We start from the raw sequence: 20742 nt of genomic DNA on the forward strand, positions 1-20742 counted from the left end.
TCACTCGATCATCACTAAGTAATCGAACAACAACGTCCGTGCGATACAAGGTAATGTCGATATCTGCTCCCAAACCAAAATAATAAAATACCAAATGGATCGTCCACGTTCATACGTTCATTCATACATACATTCTAGTCAAACATCCTCGCAAAAAATGTCTGCTCGGTTGTAAACTTGATGCGTGCGTCTTAAACTTAGCGTTCAACCCGAAGAAAATTAAATCCATTGAGTGAACGTTCCCCGAATAATCTACGCAGTTTAGTCTAGCCCGATTTTGAATAAAGCGTAAGAAAATAAGACGTTGTAAATAATGAAAATATGAAATATATTTAAGGAACTATCTGACCAGTACCCTGCTTTTTCTATTCGCATTGCTGCAAACAAAACATGGTGGTCGCGAGATGGCACACCACTACTGAAAAAACCTGTTTTAACCCAACTAGTGGTGTAATGATGCCTTTCTCATTTTAATTTTCTCCAGTATATTACAGCAGAAATTCCCCGAAATACTATAATTTAAAAAAATCAGAAAATAGTTTTGAAGATTTCTGTTGCATAATACTACTACATTGATACACTACATTTGAATTTAAGTTTGTGAAAATCTATTCAATCATATGTGAGAAAGTGAAGTGAGCTCCATTTTATCATACTTGATTGTTATTGTCGGTAATTCCGGAACCTTAAGCTAGATATCGGCATAGTGACATTTTTTTACAATTCTCTATGACGATTTGAATTTTGTGAAAAAAATGTACCGGTAGTCGGACTTGGATAAAATTCGGCAAATTATTTATAAAACTATCAATGGTTTATTTGGTTACAGAGTCTCATGGTATGAAAACTAGATAAAATCACTAGCCAATATAAAAAGGTAGCTTAAGAACAAAGTATTCCTGACATGGACATTTTCATACTGAGCACCCTATCTCCGGAACCAGCGGTTTGATCCGAATGAAATTTGGGATATTCCTATGGCATCTTAAGAACTTCTATCTCCGAGAAAAATGAGTGACATTATTTTCACTTCTTTGTTGAATATCACCCTGTAATTCCGGAGCCGGAAGTCGTAACCAAATGAAATTCAGGAACTTTGTAAGGGACCTTGAGATCTTTCATTTAAATCTAAGTTTGTGAAAATCGGTTAAGCCATCTCCGAAAAAAGTGAGTGACATTATTTTCACATGTTTGGTGCATATCACCCTGTAATTTCGGAACCGGAAGTCGGATCCGAATAAAATTCAGGAACTTTGTATGGAAGCATAAGACCTTTCATTTGAATCTAAGTTTGAGATCTCCGAGAAATATTTGCCATCTCCGAGAAAAGTGAGTGACATTTTTAATGCATTATTTTTACATTTTTGGTGCATAAAGCTCGTTGAGCTGAGTCGAATGGTATATGACATTCGGCCCTCCGGGCATCGGTTCAAAAATCGGTTTTAGCAGCGATTGTATAGCCTTCCTAAATGAGAAAGGCAAAAATAAAATAAAACAAACACTCGCGGATGGGTTGGCTGCAGACCAATTTTAGATTTTCAACCAGAATCACAGGATTGACTTGTAAATTTTTACAAATTCCATAAAACTTGCTATTAAATATTTTTCACATTTTACTGTCTTGACACAACGAACACAGTTTATTTTCGTGATGCTTGAATCTGATGACACCGACAATGATATGCAGATGGCGCTTCGATCGGTTAACATTGGTTAATTTCGGGCGGTAAATTCTGAGTTTCCGTCGCTTGAACATTTTTTAGTTTCGCGAATAACTATTATTCACACAGTCGAAAATTGCTCACGGTCGAGACGACAGAAACAAAGACAATTCAGTGCAGTGAACAATAGAGTGTACGAAATGGGCAAATACGATTTAACAAAGGCTGAAACTTGGCCTACAAGACCAAATTCAATTTGTATTGATTTCAAGCGCTGCAAAGTTAGACCAGCAGCAAACGAAATTGAAATTTTACACAAAGAACGAATGCATCCAGACGATAATGATGTAACTGAGATTCAATTCAACAAGGCGTCTAACTGTGTGTACATTATGTTCAAACGTGAAGGGATGCAATTGAATTTGCTTCGGTTAATAACGGGGTGCGCAGTGTTGATCATGACAATGTTAAATTTAAAATCCCTGTGTACATGGTGGACAATGCCATAGAAGTACGCGTGCATAACATTCCTCCGACCAGCGATGGGTATGTTCGGGAAAGTATGTAGCAGTACGGTGAAGTTCTTTCCATCGAAAGGGAAGAATGACGTGCGAGTGGTACGTATGCAACTACGTAAGGTAATTCCATCTTACACCATTTGTGGTCAAGGTGGGATACATCCATGTAAAACCCTGATTACCTATGACAATCAGCGGAGAACTAGTGAGCTCAGTACTCCGGTTTCACCATCAAACCAAACAGTAACTGCAATAAAACAAGGCGCATCTACAGTAACTAGCAACGAGTCGAAGACTGCGAATTACAAGGAAAACGAAGAGAATAATGACGAATGACGAAGAGAAAAATTATGAATGACGAGACGAGCCACGAACAAAATGCCCCATAATTTTCGCAGGCTGGAAATGGAAGCTCCTCTCCCCCTAGCAAAAAGGTGACAACGAGATCCAAAAGTAAAAAAATTATTTTATCTAACAATGACAAGGCTCAATCGGCCACGAAAAATTTGTACGCAAATAGGCCTGAATAAATTTTTTTCATTAAATAAACACTTTTCACAACACGGCAAACATTTTCCACAGCTGCATTATCACTCAAAATAACTGTTTCGATCAATTATCTTACTATAATGTGTATTAAACATCGAAATTAAACTTTTTCAGAGAAACTTTTAATGTCAAAAGTCTTAGAATTGCAAGAAACGTCGAGATTTAGAGTCATCTTGAAAAAAATATATTTGAAAAAGTCGACTTTCATGGAACTTAAAAACATTTTAAGATTTTTAAGAGTCCCAGAAAATCGATATTAAAAAAAAATGTTGTTTTTAGATGACACAAAATCTAGACGTTTCATGCAACTCTAAAACCTTTGGCTACAAAAAAAAATTTTTTTCGATTTCGGAAATCTCATGCATTATGATGGTGCCGGGCAGCACCCCTTACACATATCCGATTTAGCTCAAATTTAGCATGGGGAGTTTTTTTGAGCTGCGTAAACTTTTGAGCACTACCGCTTCATGAAATTAGAGGTGATCTCAAAATATTGGCGCCCTTATATATAAGAGCGGTAAAAAACAACGTGTTTTGTCAGTTACGTCACTCATACCATCATATCTCCGGAACCTGAAGTCACAGTCATTTGATCTTTGAAATTGATCAACAATTCGACAATAGTTTTTGAGCGAGCCTAAATTTTTTAAAAACGGTTCAGCCATTTCCGAGAAAATTGAGCGGTAAAAATATCTTCGAAAAGAGCACACACAGACATTTTCAGATCTCGTCGAACTGAGTCGAATAATATATAACACTATGGGTCTCCGTGGCTCCGTTCAAAAGTCGGGTTTTCCAGCAATTCTAATACGTTTCTATAGAGAAAGGCAAAACTAACATTGTTTGTGGTACTTTTTACTCTCATTTGTCCAGCGTTATTTGTGTGATAAAATATGTTTGTCATCAATAAGTCAAAATTTAGTATAGATGCATCGTTACAATTCTGGAAGCGAAGCAGTGAAAGTTTCGCACTGCACATATTATCGATATTCGGAAGTGTAAAATAAGCATGCCAGTTTTATTCGTATTGACGTCCTCCAGTTATGTCTGTGACATTACCCACCCACCTTTAGGTGGAAGCAAAGTATTTACTTGGACGCCATCTCAATAACCATTTGACAGACTTATTTTGATACGGGTGCGACCAAATAATGTTGTCTCAAATTAATAGATGGCTTTTTGCTCGATTGGTTTCTCGTCAAAACATTTATTTTTCGTTAACGACCAACGTTTCGAAGGCTTAACCTTCATCTTCAGGGTAACCATAATTTTACACATTAGTTAATCACAGAAATTTTCACAAAATACAATGGTTTTACGGTGTTATGGTCGGGGATTCCAATTTCACGTACGTAATAAAACACATTGCGGGAGACCTGAATTGTATTTAAGATGGCTGTGACTCTATTTCTTTAATCTGTTTATTTGTTAATTCAAAAATTAGTTTTAAAAGATTCAGCTGCTTCAGCACGTTTTATTTCCAATTCCATTCACCTTTCATTACGACCACCCTAGCTGGCGGAATGAAAACCACCGGTAGAGGGAGCAAATCCTAATGATGCTGTTTCACGCGCGACAAAAATGCAGCAGATGGAACACGACGCGCTGTGGCTGATGAAATGGTGCGGAGGGTGAAAATTATGTTTATTGTAATTGCTGCTGCTGCTGCTGCTGCTGCTCCGAAAAGGGAGTTTGGTTCAGGTTTTAGAACGATGGCGAGTGGTTGGCAGCGACGATGGAGAGCACTTAGTTTCCAGTCGTTGGTGGTGATGATTTGGTTTGGTTCCAGATCCAGCCGGATAGGCATGGGATAGCAAGAGGGAGTTGGAGGGTTGGGTGAGTCGGTGCCGCCGACCGATGAGTACGAAGGGATGATGATGCTCAGGCACAAGCCAAAAGGGAGAACAAAGCATAAATAAATAAATGATGTTTGAAAATGAGGGCGCAGCTTTTCAAAATACAAAATAAAACACGTTCTCTTTATCTCGCGTGGCGGCGTCTGTTTGCACTGCCATCCCGATACGGCTGTCAGCTTATATGCGTTGCTAATACAGGATCGGAGAGTACGAGCTCCGCAGATGTTTTCCGAGTTTTGCCGAGGCTAATCCAAACAAAAAATATGCCAAATTGTAGCAGCGCTAGTACCTTTTCGCAACGCGACACGATGACATGGACGAAGGAGTTTTGTAGCTACTCTCCACCACCACCACCCTCGGGTGCCCCTGGGTGTCTGGGTGGAAGTTGAAGAGGACAGATTTGACATAAAAATAATAACCAGGAAGTTAGCTACTTGGAAATGTTTTGCGACTTGTTACTTCACTCTTCAAATCTGATCGCGAAGGAACATCTCGGAACTTGTAGCTATCACACTCCCACCGTGAAAGATATGTTAAAAGAATGTAGGAAAATTACAAAACGGGATTAGCCATCTTTTGCGCGGAAATTATGTTCTACGCGGGAGGGGTGGAAGCAACATTTTCGTCGTTCCTTCATCCGAGGTTGGGTGGTTGCGAGGATGGCAGATATGTACGAAAAAGTTTGCTGCTACGTTCACTTGTCGTTCTCTTGCGAAAAGAATCAGTTTATAAATTAATTAGGTTTACAATTTCTTTCGGGAACATTGAGCGCGGTGTAGAACATACAATGGTGCAAATGACCGATTCTTGTAATGCTCCAAAATCGTTCCGTACCGGTGGTTTGTGAGACAACGGAAAGAATGTTTTCATGATTTTGAAAAACACAAGGGAAAACATTTCGAGCCGTCGGCGTTTTACGAGCGTAGCACAGGATAATTTGATTTCAATAGAGATAAAATTAAATGAAAAAAAAAAACGCTTCCAGATGTTGGTTTATTAGGGCATGGTTTCATATTGTAATTAGACCGAATATCTACGCAATTCATAGCATGCTGGAAAATGATGTGAAATTAATTCCGCTACTAGCGGGTAATTATTTGAGCTTTGTGTTTGTAATAGCGTCACGATAATTGAATATTTTTGTTTGTTATTGGTTATATTTGAGATAACTGAATAACGTATAGCCAGGCTACTACATTACGATGCGGAGCTTGTCCTTCTCTTTCAACGAACTTCGCAGTAAGTGTACAGGACAATGGCATGGCTGGTGTCACTATTTTACTGACACTAGGAATCCTTCCAGAACGAGGATTGAGCATACGACAACTAACTTGAGCTGATGATTAAACCTAGAACGCTACCCCTGTGCTACTTCAAACCTCCGTTATTTGGTTGTGGTTTACATTAATCATAGTCAACCTTTACTGCGCTACGACCTTTTAAAGTTGACCTCGGGTAGAAATGTACCCCACGAGAGCGCTTACGGTAGTATTTTGTTGGAAGCAAAAAATACGGAATTTTTTTTTGTGAGTACAATATCAAAACTTAGTAAGCAAGAACAATGTAAAGGATATTGTAGGCTACAATCTTGCTGTTGAACAATAGCGATGTCTATCTTATATATTTCGGTCATTTTCTGAAGGAAGAATTGCATAGCCGAAAACGGCAACTTTCAACTTTTTCATTGAATATTTCGCTTTCAAAGGTATGCATCAAAAATCTATCCTGACAATATCTAGATAATTCAATTTAGATGTGATCAGTGCATAAAAACATTGTGTGTTGTCGCTATAAAAATGAAGTGAATGTTATTTTTGTGAAGGTAAGTCGATTTCTATACATGCGCCATTTTGTCTGCTCCAGTTTCCTGGTAACGTAATGAAAAATGAGAGAGAAATAAAATCGGCTCAGAAAGGCTGCCAAACAAGCGGTAGCTTTATTGGATTTTATGTGATGTAGTCAAACTTGTAACCGAAAATATCAAAACTTTCTTGGCCACCCGGCCACATCGAGAGTCATTTTGCACATTTGCGAGAGAGCGTGGAGAGAAATGTAATACGCAGAGCGAGGCACGTGGTTACCTACTGGCCTCAGCCCTTAAGAGTGAAGCGATATCGATATTTTTAGCTTCACGAATAAAAGAGACAAAACACATTCGTTATACTGGAATATGTTATAAGTTCTATACCATGTAACATCAATGTTTAATCACTTGAGACACATGATTTCTCATCCTCTGCAGTCCACCTTCCTATCTTTTGCATAAGCAATATACAATAGTTCAGCCTATATATGGCGTTAACAAATATCAAAAATTTGTTGCTCACACTTTCTAACTGTTTAATAAGGAAAACATTTACATTACATCAAAACAGTCTCAAACCTGTTAACAATGCCACAAGGGAATTTGACGGGCTTGCTATATAAAAAATTCAAATTTTATAGAAAAATTTTCCAAACTCAAATATTATTACCCGATCAAACGCACATAACAAAATTATAACAAAATTATTTTAACAGTTGTTATTTTTATCAAAATGTGATATGTTCAGTTATCTATACATTATATTTCGGTTTATAATAACGCACAATATCAATATTATAACACAGTCTGTTACAATTACTTTAAACGTATACTATTAAAGTCAAATATTTATTATTGTTTATCGTCTTGACATCTTACATGGAAAGATGGGATAAAACGCACCTTGAGGCAAACAAACATATCGCTTTTTTAAAAAAATACGACAAAATTCTTCAAAATATTGACGCAAATTGCTGAATACTGAAGTTATGTTAGGAAACAGCACAAAAATTTTCTTGAAAATAGTTTTGTTCCAATATAGGTCAGATATTTGGAATACAATTAGCTACTCTACACTTATGCCAACTGAGCAAAATTATATAAATTTCGAGAAGAGCAACACTCCGCCATTGGTTCCTAGGATTTAAGTATGAATTATCGAATAAAAGACTAATCGTGAATAATTCTTACATTTAACAAGCGCACTCGCTTAAAAAATGTTCATCTATCTTTAATATAAAAACAACATATTTTAGTAATGAGTTTATATGTGTCGTTCGTTTCGTCATTTTATTGCATTATTATAGTGCAATTAGTAGTCTTTTTACAATTTTCGGAACCCGGGATCGGTTAGAACGAAGCAAATCTATTTGGTCATCAACATAAATTGACCTATTACACCCAAACCTCCATTTACGTTATAATCGGGGGTTAGTAAATCGAATAATGACGTATAAAAAATTTACGTTACTTGGAATTTTCAACGAAAAAAAGGTTACGTTATTTGGAATTTTCAACGTAAAAAAAGTTTTTCGTATGTAAATGTAAATAATTTTGGAACGAAAATCATCAGTATTTGCAGGAAAAGGATGTTCTGAATAGCTTCAAAATTCAAGATGGCGACTTCCGGTTCATTGAAATGTCATAAAAACCCTTACAATATGGGTGTTTTTGGAACAGGATTGATGAGAAGATGTCAACTTTTTGCCTATGTCAGGTTGTTTAGCTAACTCTTACCACTTCATCGAAATTTTCCGACATCTAACCATAAGACCCGATATGAAAATATCAAAATTGTTACGGTTTTAAAATATATCAATAAACCGGAAGTCGTCATCTTGGAATTTAGAACCATTTTAAACATCCTTTCTCGACATCTACATATCCGATGCGTTCCGAGAATACCCATACTGTAAGGGTTTTCAATGAATATCAAAGAGGCCATCGTAGATTTCAGAACCTCTTTAAACCCCATTTGAGGACATCTTCTCATCAAATCTGTTCCAAAAACAACCATATTGTAAGGGGTTTCATGAAATATCAATGAACCGGAAGTCGTCATCTACGATTTCAGAACCACTTCTTACATCATTTTCAGACATCTACTCGTCAAACGTCTTTCCAAGAATACTTATATTGTAGTAGTTTCCGTGGATTATAAATGAGCCGGAAATCCTTTTCCTTGTATGCAAAAACCTCTTTTTACGAAGTAGGTTCGTAAAAAAAGTTTACGTTATTTGGAATTTGCTTCGTAAAAGAGTTACGTAAAAAGAGGTAATGTAAAAAAAGTTTATGTAAACGGAGGTTTGGGTGTAATCGAAACAATATTGCAAATTTCACGTTCGTCACTGTAGGACAATTTTGCAGTCATCACTCATTACTAGCCTTGAATTTTAAAATAAACTGAAAACTTGCAAACTTTTGGATGGTGGCTATTTTCACAGATATCACCAAATAATTTCCGATTGTATTAAAAATAATTTCCGTTTGTTTCAACTGATTTAAAGCCATATAAAATTTTCACTAAGCCATTTAAAAAATATTTTTATACATAGGCAAACATCAAACCTATGAACATCCCGTTTCACATCTATATAACAGGCACAACAATTGTGTTTATAAAATTGAGCGAATTGATAAAATATGCACGAACATGTTATTAGTGGTATCAGTGGCATGTAGTTTACCGTGTAAGAAACAATGGCAATTACATTTCATTTAATCTCTTCCGTCGCTAAAAGATCCTCCTCCAGTTTTGAACTGCCACTTTTATATTTAGTAGAGTAAATTTCATTATTATCGTAAGGGGCTGTAAAAATTACTTTCACTGCTACGAGTACAAAGAAGAACAAAAATTAGATAGAATACTTATTCTCCTTTATCAATTAAATCATTCAGTTCCAGGAATAGCCTGTGAGAAATATTCAGCACTCAATTTAGACAAAGTAGCTATTTTAGTCATTCTGCGATCATGATTTATCACGTATGCCATTATTTACAGGAATACACAGTTTAAAACAGACAAACCAACTTTCAATCTGTAGCGCAAAAACCCGCTTACATGATCACTCACTGATTAAAAAGAAGCGACGCAAGAAGTGTGCGACGATGGAAACCATCTGCATACAGCCTTATTATTAAACACCGCTTATCATGTATTGGTGATATTTCCATCCACTCATAGGTAACCTTCACAGTCTCGTGTACTCGAAGTGTGAGTTGGCAATCGCAATCTTCCCGGTTGAAATTCGGTTCCGATTGTCGGATGCTATTTTTTTTATTTCAAGCAAAATCGCCTAAAGGTATGCAATTGTATGGCATATAAAAATCTATTTTTAGAATTGCACGGTGAAATCTTACGCACCATAAAATTGGTAATAATAATTGAAAAACCTACAGAATTCATAACAAATTTGGATATAATATTGATATTAACATATTAAGTTTTGTTACAATTTAGTTGTCATCTAAGCCAATTTTAGATATAATTTTTGTTATTTTAACAGCTAACCAGCCAAATATACAACCAATTTTGTTATGTGAAATAAATATCCCAATTTGTTATAAACATGTTTCGACCATCTGATCGGGTATAGAGGCTTCTCTGCAACAGGTTTTGGAATAACTGTGTACCATTTGTTTTTAAATACAGTAATTTTATACCGATTTTTAGATATCATTAAATCGTCAATAAATTGAATGCCAGCCAAAGCACCGTATTTGGATCAGTATACAATTTAAGAAAAGACTGAAGAAACCGAATCTGGTAGCCAAAAGATGTACCCGGAAGTGAGTTTAATAAGGTTCTCACAAAATACGAAGGATCCATCCTCAGGGACGACGGAATTTACGTGAAGATGGATTAAGTGTAGCTTCCTGAACAATAAAGTCATTGGCCGAGATGATGTCACTATCGGGTTCAAATTCCTTTATGTCGATAATTTCGCAAGAAAGTTATGATCTGACAAGGTATTTGCAACTGCGGACAAATAAAACTGTTTCAATCCATTTAGTGGTGCAATGATACCTTTCTCATATTACTCATAAAATCATAAATATTTCTGCGGATGACCCAAAAACAACTGTTCTTTGAAAAGAAATAGGAAACAAACTTAATCTAACAAAATCTACTGATCATGTTTATCGCGTAGCTCCGAAATCGGAAGTAGTATCCACAACACTTTCAGGAATTGTGTAAGACTTTTACTTTCAGCCTATAAGTTTGGAAAAGGTAATTCGGTCATTTTGAAGAAAAGTGAGTGAGATCCTTTTTGCAGTTTATGATCACTATTTTCAATTCTTCCTAAATCGGATTTAGATGATCGGCACAGCCGAAGTTATTTCGTTTGCCAGCAACAAATATGATCTACAAATTGGAACAATTTTGAACCTAGTTACACCTAGACGTACTACCTCATACTCTATTTTGATCAAACCTGCCTTTTTGTTACTTCTGCATATGTAAGGCAAGCTAAACAGCGAAAATCACCAGCCTAAAATATGCAGTAGGATTATTATTATAATTATTATGATTAACTCCACTACACCACCGGCACGGTATTACTGCACTACCGGCTGTGAGAAGTGCATTTACATCGCGAAGTTTGAAATTCCGATGTATGATTGTAATTCAAATAAAGTTCAATTCATTGACATTCTTTTATTCTTTCGGTCGCACTTTTCATAAAATAGTTAAAATATTTATCACTAATAGCACCGTCTTTTACCAACATCACACACCAGTAGCAGACATCCGCAACCGTTTCGTTTTCTTTATAGCGTGTACGAAATAGAACAAACCACGCATCGTTTACTGTTGTGTTTTCTACTGCCACGTTGCACGTACCGGTGTTGTACATACTGTCAATCTATATGGTAGTTTAAAAGCTTTGACATTCTGCGCTCTGTAACTGCGGAACCGAAAGTCGGATCTGAATGAAATTTCACAGTAGCTTTTGAGACAATGTAAGCTTTAATTTAAACCAAGACTTCAGTTCATCGCTGAGAAATCGAAATGAGTTGTATTTTTGAAGTTTTGAAGTTACTTTCGGTGCTTTCGGAACAGGAAAAGTGCCGAATTAAGTTTATATGCCCACATATTAAAAAGTTCTGCCAACTAGATGAATTTATCAGAAAGTTTTATGGGATTTGTATCTGGTTTTGGCCATGGTTCATGAAAAAATACTCATGAAATTGGCAATTTTCTAATTATCACGCTTTAGTTCCGGAACCGAAAGTCGGATCTGGATAATATTGTTAGGAAACTACAAGACCTTTCATTTGAATCTTAATTTGTGAAAATCGGTTTAGCCGTTTGCGAGAAAATTGAATGCACATTTTTTCTCTAATTTTTACATATTACCCTGTAACATCGAAACCAAAAGTCGGATTCAGATGAATTTCAATAGCAGGTTATTGGACCATAAGACCTTTCATTTGAATCTAAATTTGTCAAAATCGGTTAAGCCATCTCTGATAAAAGTGAGTGCATATTTTTTCCATTTTTTGGTGTATCTCCGGAACCGAAAGTCGGATCGAAATGAAATTCAATAGCAGGCTATTGGACCATAAGACCTTTCATTTTAATCTAAGTTTATGAAAATCGGTTAAGCCATCTCCAAGAAAAGTTTGTTACATACAAACACACACGCACAGACATTTGCTCAGTTTTTCGAGCTAAGTCGAGTGGTATATTACTGTCGTTAAAAAGGCGGGTTTCACAGTGATTGCATAGGCTTTCTGTATGAAAAAGGCAAAGGTTTTCGTGACGTACATGGCAATGGATACTCAATGGACAACCACACTGGACCTGCTTTGGTCTGATTTGGCAAGCTGTCACTACAACAGAGAAGTGCAACAGTAATATCAAGACAACGGGGCGGATTTCTTCAAAGCCGACATCAGTTCACCCAAATGCCTTCTAATCTGCTCAATTGAGAAATTTTATGCAACAGAGATAAAGAGATGGTGAACAAAATGGTATTCGTAAAAAATATCGATATTGCATCAAAACAAAATTACAATTCAAAACCTTTATTCTGAATATTCTTCATGAAGACAACTGCGATATAAATCAGTGTTTTTTTGTGTCCTTATATTTAGGGATGGCAGCTCTATAATTATTTTCCGAAAACTGTATCTCGTTCGTAAATTTCAGCTTAAGAACCCTGTTTTAATCCACTTAGTGGTGTAATGATGCCTCATATCAATCATATTATCACATATAATAGCCCGGGTTGACGGCTCAATGTATAGGGCGCTGGTCTTACAAGCCAGTGGTCGTATGTTCGAGTCCCGACCTGGAAGGATTCTTAGTGTCAGTAGTATCGTAGTACTAGCCATGCAATGATCCTGTACGCTATAAATCGACTGCGAAGTCTGTTGAAACAGAAAGGCCAAATTCCACAAAAGGAATGTAATGCCAAGTCTTTGTCTATATATAATACTGTAGTATTCTATTCAAAATGTTTCTGTTCGATTCTTGAAAGGAATCAAGGGATTGTTTGTGCATGAACTAGTATAGCCTTCAGAATGAAACACAACAAAAGAAGTGGACTATTGTAAGAACTTCCGGCACCGGAACCCGAGAACTAGTATAATCGATGTTCGTTCGTATGGCCATCAACTAACATGACGTATCAACTCTACTAGTTTTATTCAAATTCCGACGATTTTATGCCTTTTTTACATCGTATAATATACTACGGTGCAAATTTTTGTTGTATTCGAAAATATGCAGTAATTTTTAGTAGGATTATAAGACCTTTCATTTGACCCTAAGATTGGGAATATTGGTTCTACAATCTCTGAAAAAAGTAAGTGAGATCCATTTTTGGGCATATAACTATTATCTCCCGTCGTTAATCGAAGACCAGGAACCAGGATAGCCGGAATTTGTACGTCTAGATGCTTACTGATCATTGCTATCGATTTGTGTAGTTTTTAGTCCAGTTTCTTTTTTTACGGTTTTTGTTTCGCCGCTTTATGTGACGGTGTACAATATTTAACACAATTTACTCCATAACTCCGGAGCCGGAAGTTGGATCCGGATGAAATTTAGGACTTCCGTATAGAACCACGAGACTTTTATTTTAAATTCTAGTTTGTCAAAATCGGTTCAGCCATCTCAGGTAAAATCTAGTGAGATTATTTGACACATGCGCACACACATACACATACATACACACAGATATTTCTCAGCTCGGCGAACTGAGTCGAATGGTATATGACATTTGGCCCTCTGGGCCTATTTTTGGTAGTCGATTTTTCAAGTGATTGAATAACATTTCTATATGAGAAAGTCAAACAGCGAAAGGGTAACGTCAGAGACATAACTGGTTACAAGGCGGAACACACGAGAGCAAAAAATTACAGAGACCGCTTAAATCAAAAATGCAATGGTCAAATTCATTATTAAATTGGAAAATTAAATTGAAGCAACAAATCGTCTACTCGTCAAGCGAGCACTAAAAGTACACCCAAACCACCGTTAACGTACACATATTTTTACGTTACCTCTATTTACGTAACTCTCTTTACGAACCAAATCTCAAATAACGTGAACTTTTTTAACGAACTTCGTGGAAAGAGGTTTTGGCATACAATGAAAACGATTTCCCGTTCATTTATATTCCACGGAAACTACTACAATATGGGTATTTTTGGAACGAGTTTAAAAAGTAGATTTCGGAAAATGATGCTTGAGGTATTTTGGAAATCCAAGATGGCGACTTCCGGTTTCTTGATATTCCTTAAAATTCCTTATAATATGGGTATTTTCGGAACGGGATTCATAAGTAGATGTCGTATGTTTGAGGTGGTTCTGAAATCGAAGGTGGCGACTTCTGGTTTATCGATATTTCTTGGAAACCCTTACAATATGGGTATTTTTGGATGTCGGAAAACGATGTTTGGTGTCGATTCGAATTTCAAGATAACAATCTTCATATTATCGATATGCCTTGCAAATTTTTAAAATTCTTAAAAAATTTCCGGATTGAATACCAATAAACGATGTTTGAGCTCGTTTCAAAATTCTTTGTGGTGACTTCCGCTATAGTGTTTTCAAGGAATACCAGGTTCAAGGAATACGGTAATAACTTTCAAGGAATACTAATAAACTTATGTCGCAATTTTGGATTTCTAAACAACCCCAAATATTGTTTTTATAATGAAATTATTTTTCACACACAAATTTTCTTATCTCGACGAACCTCTTCGTATGGTATAAGAGTGTAATAAGTTGTGTTCTTCCAGCATTTGTTTTTTCAAGCAGTATAAATCTATATAAATATGAATCTGTTTTGAATTTGAAAATACTGTCATCAAATCTTTCTAATACATATGTCATGTTCGAACGTTTATGTCGCCAAAAACGAACCGTGCTAAAATCGGAACGTCATGAAAAACGGTGCTGTGCATAGTCTTTTAGGTGCTAAGAAACAATAGCATAAAACAGTATTGAAAATCGTGTTTCACTTTGCTCCGAAACATCGCTTTATCATCAAACGAGTAGAACTCATACTACTGGCATAAAAAAAATCGCTTACACAAAAATATCGATATCTCCTTTAAAAATGGACGGATTTTAACAATCTATGGCTTTCTGGATAGCTATTACCGTGCGGAATCTAAGTCATAACATATTCTGTTTTCATGGTCAATTATGACAGATATTGTCAAAAAACTGAAAATTTTGACATTAAACTTCGTATAACTCAAAAAGTAAACTTCCGATCTCAAAACCGTTCAATAGCGTTCACGACATCCGATCTTAAAACCATTCAATAGCGTAATTTTTATATTTATAAAAAAAGGTAAAACGATCTTGCTTGAATATTATTCAGTTCTTTTATAGAATACATAGATCGAATCAGTTGGATGACGTATTGTCATCATGCCAGTGGTTTTAATCTGTAACAAACAATGAACAATTTAGTAACAGGAAAGAAAATCAATTACAAGAGTATTTTTATTATAAATTGAATGACAAAATTGACCATCTTGGACAACATGCACAAATATGTCTCCCTCATATTAGTCAATTGAAATAACCATGGTATAAACATACATACTCAGTATCCGTTTTACTAGTGAACAAAACATGTCGTAAGTAAACAGGACTCAACCACTAAGAATATCCCGTAATTCTATGTGTCGGTTTTATCGCGATACGCTTTGTGCGATGATTCGTTCAATTCATGCGGTTAAAATTTTACGCGTCTTATTTTGGCACTGAATTTCACCCCAATGCTGGTTCATACCAAACATTTTAGAAAACTTCAATTTTGAGTTATTTGTGATTATCTCACACTACACTACCGAGAATTTTATCATAAAATGACGAGCATATTTTTGATGATACGGAGAAAAAATTATGTTGTTGCGTTAAATACAACAAGAGATATTAGCGATTAAGTTCTACCCATTCTTCTACAGGGTAAATTTTGAAAAGGCATCGCCTAGTAAAATAAAACGTATTGACGACGAAAATCAGTTTTGAATCTAGATGGCATAGGCACTATTTGCAGAAATCGGTTCTTACGAACAACTCAAAAAGAAAGTTGGTTGTATCAATGACTTTGAAGCTGCTTCCCCAAAGCAAAGTTCCAATGCTTCGTCGCAGTTCCTCACGTTGGCTTCAATCTCCTGTTGTCTTCCTATTCTTACCGGTTGCTAGACATTCACAACAAAGTAAAAAAAGGCGCATGAAAACTGGGAAGTAATTCACCTCTTTCCTACTCCTATTCCTACTCCAGCAGGAAAAGTTGAAGAAAAATAATTTCCCTTCGCTTTCCTCATAACTTTCCACTTTGCAAACCGACAACAAAGTAAGTATAATCCCTTCTGCCCCACAAAGCATAAACGTATTTGAATTTATGTTTTTCTAGCAGTTTTCTTCATCACGCACCCATTAAATCCGGGGATCAGCTTTATTTTGCTGCTTCTTTTTTTTTGTGTTGCTTTATCATAATTTGATGCAGGCCCTGCTGGGACGAACGTGCGGCCATGGAAATTAAAAATAATTGCAACGGCTATTAATCAAGGCCCGATTGTAATCAAAACACAAATCGGGTGTCGGTTCAATTTGCAGAATGACAGATAGGAAAGTCTTCATTTCCTGTGACCGAAGGATGAATGGTAAAGTAGAGAGAGAGAGAGAGGGAGAGCGAAAAAGAAAACCTGAAGCATACTGTCTGATTACTTCAGGGATTTTTCATCTTATATTCGGAAAAGTTTCCATTCCGATTGGCCGACCAGAAATTCTTGCCTTCGCTTTCAAGTTTTTTTTCCGTCGGTTCTGATCCCTGCAGTAATGAGCGTTCATCTTCTGATGCCATGATTACCCACTAATAAAGATAAAGAGGGCCGGAAAAGTCAAGTGTCCTTTGGACGATTTGCTGATTTTCGGTTCTGTTTGCTTCCTTCCGAGGTTTTTGCTTTTCCCAGTGGCGAAGAGCGTTGGTTCGTTGGTAAAAAACCATGCATTCATTCGCTCCAAGTTTTTTCTGTTGTTGAGAATAATGTCTGTGGCTTTATCAACTTTCATCGTGCTTACGTTATTCGAAATGTGATAGTTATCGATTTTAGTTAGTATAGTAAAACACCAAGATGATTGGGTGTTGCTAGAAAGACACTGCCAAACCACTAGATGATTAGCAACATTTTTTTTTTCGTTTCCCAAAAGCAGACTGTTGAATAGTCGCTTTGATGTCGGTTGACTGAGGATTTTTTTTCCTGGTTTCGAATCATTATTCAAATGACTTTCTTCGAGTAGAGTACTTCAATTTACCAAAAACCTGTCCAAAATAGAAACTGTAGATTAAATAAGGTCACCTGAGCCAACGGGAAAATTTACCCCAATCAATATTCAACAGGACCCTGCCAAAAGATTCCTCCGCAGCTGGGATACATCTCGAAGGGAATGTAATAATAATTTATTACTTGCTAGAGACTTCGAAGCAATTGGTATTATTAGCTTCGAGTTCGAAAAGAAAAGAAATTTTATAATAATAAAACTACTAAGAGGAAGGATCGGAATATGCCGGCTACAGTTTTACTTAAAGCTACTGGGCGAATTCATGAAATTGCTATTAAAACCTGTGGAAACGAATCAAATATTTTAAGATGGCACGTTTTATCCAAATAACCTCCAAATATTGGCAACAAACATTGAAATTCTGTGCACGTTTTTTGTCCATCTTCGCATCCTTTTCCCAACCAAGCCAGATTTTTCTCCCTCGTGCTGATGCTATCCTATAAGATTTGAATTTAAATATTTATGCATTAGCAAAGTTTCCTGCTTTTTCAGCGATTTCCATTCTTCCAGTGCAGGCTCAGTTGAACGTAGCTCGGCAGCGCATCCGAATGTTTACGGTGAGTTCCGTGAGAGTACGTCCCGAAATCCATCGCCGGTGCGGTGTATTAAGAACCGTTGACAGGGGGAGGAAAGATTGAAACGCATCGTGTGAAGAGTGCAGAGTAAAATTTGTTTGATTCATCTGTTAGACATTTACTATTTGCAATTTCGCGACGACGCATGTCACGGATTCTCCCCCTACTTTGGTTCGATCGGATTCGTAGTATTGAGGCAGTCTTGTTGTTGTACCCTTCCAGCCGGATCAAAGCGAGACGACTGTGTTCTAGGAGGCAGTGTTGCCGGTAGTAAAAGTATATGATGTAATTAACACTCCAAATACCAAGCCCGAAAAAAAGTTGGAACGGTAACTTTGAGCTGTCATAGCTCAGGTGTTTTTCAACGGATCTCAATAAATTTAACACCCTCGAATTTTGTACAGTTCGAAGATTATTTTAAGTATATCATTATTGACAATCGGTTAGGAGAAATCAATGAAAATATGATTTTTCTTGTTCCAGGTTTTTTTCAGGCGCAAAAATGCCCTATCTGCTATCTAATTTTGTTTCCTTTGGCATCAACGTCGCGACTGAATATTGAGAGCTCCAACTTTATCGAGTCATAACTTTGTTGATAGTCAATCGATTTTCAAAATTTGTTCACCATTGGAATGGTACTAGTTTCAGAAATAAAATGCACTAAAACATACGTAAAATAAAGTTGACTACCTAAAGTTATAGAGAAAACTGTAAACAGGAGACCACAAAAAAGATGGGATTTTTAACAATGGTCGTAAATATCTCTGAATTCAAAGCGATGACCTATATGTTTTTATACATAATCGGATTGCTAATAAAATCAGTTACAAATAGGGATAAACTAGCAGTTTCTTTATATTCAAAAACATCTAAAAATAAATGACAAACACTAAAAAATGTCAAATTTTAGTTATTTTTACAAAATGCTTAGAAATTAAAACGATGACATACACTTTTTATACACTTAATTATTGTTATTAATACTCACGATTATTTATAACAAATTAAACTCAATGTTCTCAAGGAGAATCTATAACAAACAGCATAAATACAGAAATTTTCAAAACTGTTTGCCTTTATCATATGGAAAGGTTATGCAATCACTGTGAAAACCGACTTTTGAACCGAGACCCGGAGGGCCGAGTGTCATATTTCCTTCGACTCTGTTCCTCGAGTACGCAAAATATCTGTATGTGTGTATGTATGTATGTATCAAGGGGCTATCAAGGGGAACGTGTCATTTGAGCCAATTTGTTCTGATGTATGTATGTAACATTTTTTGTACTCACTTTTCTCAGAGATGGCTGAACCGATTTTCAAAAACTTAGATTCAAATGGAAGGTCTTGTAACCCCGTATGAAGTTCTTGAATTGTATTCGAATCCGACTTCCGGGTCCGGAATTACAGGATGATATGTGCAAAAAAAATGAAAATATGTGCACTAACTTTTCTCAGAGATAGCTGAACCGATTCTCACAAACTTAGATTCAAATGAAAGGTATAAATGTCTTATACAAAGTTCCTGAATTTCATTTCGATTCAATTTCCGGTTCCGGAATTACAAGGTGATCAGTATAAAAATTACAATTTCAAATTATTTCATCACTTTGCTCAGCGATGGCGTGGCAGATTTAACCAAAATTAGGTTCAAATGAAAGGTCTCATAGTCCTATATAAAACTCCAAAGTTCCATCAGAATGCGACTTCCGGTTCCGGAATTATAAGGTGAAGTCTGTTGAAAATTAATACAATCACTTAAAGTGGCGAAACAAAAAAACATAAATAAAATTCTAGACTAACCGCATGACTATTCCAATCGGTAGTAATTATCAGTGGACAAATAAAATAAACCGGTTCTGGCTATCCTGATTCCCGGTTTCCAATTCAGAAAGCACCGGAAAAAGTGTTCATTTATTCCAAGATGAATCTCACTCACTTTCCTCAGCTATGGATTGACAAATTTTCACAAATGAATATAAGTTCAAATGAAAAGTCTCGTGGTCCCATATTGAATTCCTGAATTTCAGCCGACACCAATTCCGGACAACCGGTTGAGGAATTACAGGGTGAAGATTATTAAAATATTTATACCGTTACTAAAAGCGCTAAATAAAACACGTTAACTAATTTCTAAACTTACCTCAAAATTAGTCCAATCGATAGTCATTGTCAGTAGACGGCTAAACAAATTGATGTCGGCTTTTCTGATTCCCGGTTTTCGATTAACGACCGGATATCGTGACTATAGACTCGGAAATGGATCCCAGTCACTTTTCTCGAACCGACTTCGATTGTACCGGTTCCCGGACTCCTGTTTCGGAGGTACCTGCAATAGTGGAACTCACTTCATTTTCTCAGAAATGGTCTTATCGAAGAAATCTGAGAACTGCTTTACTCTGTAGGTTATACTAGTTGATGATGAGAAAGGCATCATTACGCCACGAGTTCAAGTTCTACTTTCTTATTGTACAAAGCCATCGCAAAAATTAAGAATTTCTGTTTTATCTAAAAACTAACAATCTATTGGTGAAATTCAAAATATGAGTCTCTAAGAATTATAGTTTCGATTGATTGCAAACGATAGAAGTATGAAATCATATTTTGATACAATAAAATCTCAATTTACGCGAAATTTAAGTTACGCATCCACGACATTGCGCGTAAATTGAGGTTAGAGTGTATACTGAAACGTGGAAAGCATAACAAAAATTTTAAAATTTCCGATCCTGCACCGATTTTTTAGATTCTACGCAAATGTTGGACAAATTCAAAATTCTAGTAGATATTAATTGAGTTTGTTTTATATGTACATAAAAATTATTTGGATCTATGTGTTCATTCTTTAGTACAGCACAAAAATCGAAGCCTCCATTTTTGAGTAAATTGTAAATAAATTGATTTCAAAATATAAACAATTATAAATTATATTAGTCAATAACGTAACAGTTCTGGCTTGAAAT

General features: G+C 36.1%; 1 protein-coding gene across 3 annotated transcripts in view; it reads right to left on the reverse strand.

Moving 5' to 3' along the window:
- Positions 1 to 20742, reverse strand: part of LOC131427652 (protein disks lost) — an 828850-nt gene that overhangs the window by 539862 nt on the left and 268246 nt on the right. The window contains exon 4 of one of the 3 annotated variants that reach the window (XM_058591039.1): positions 19923 to 20108. The exons of the other annotated variants lie outside the window; for them this stretch is intronic. The gene's annotated coding sequence lies outside the window, so the exon portion shown is untranslated. The remainder of the gene's footprint in view (positions 1 to 19922; positions 20109 to 20742) is intronic. 3 annotated transcript variants of the gene reach the window in all.

This window comes from Malaya genurostris, chromosome 2, assembly GCF_030247185.1.
Source record: "Malaya genurostris strain Urasoe2022 chromosome 2, Malgen_1.1, whole genome shotgun sequence".
Classification (NCBI taxonomy): Eukaryota; Metazoa; Arthropoda; class Insecta; order Diptera; family Culicidae; genus Malaya; species Malaya genurostris.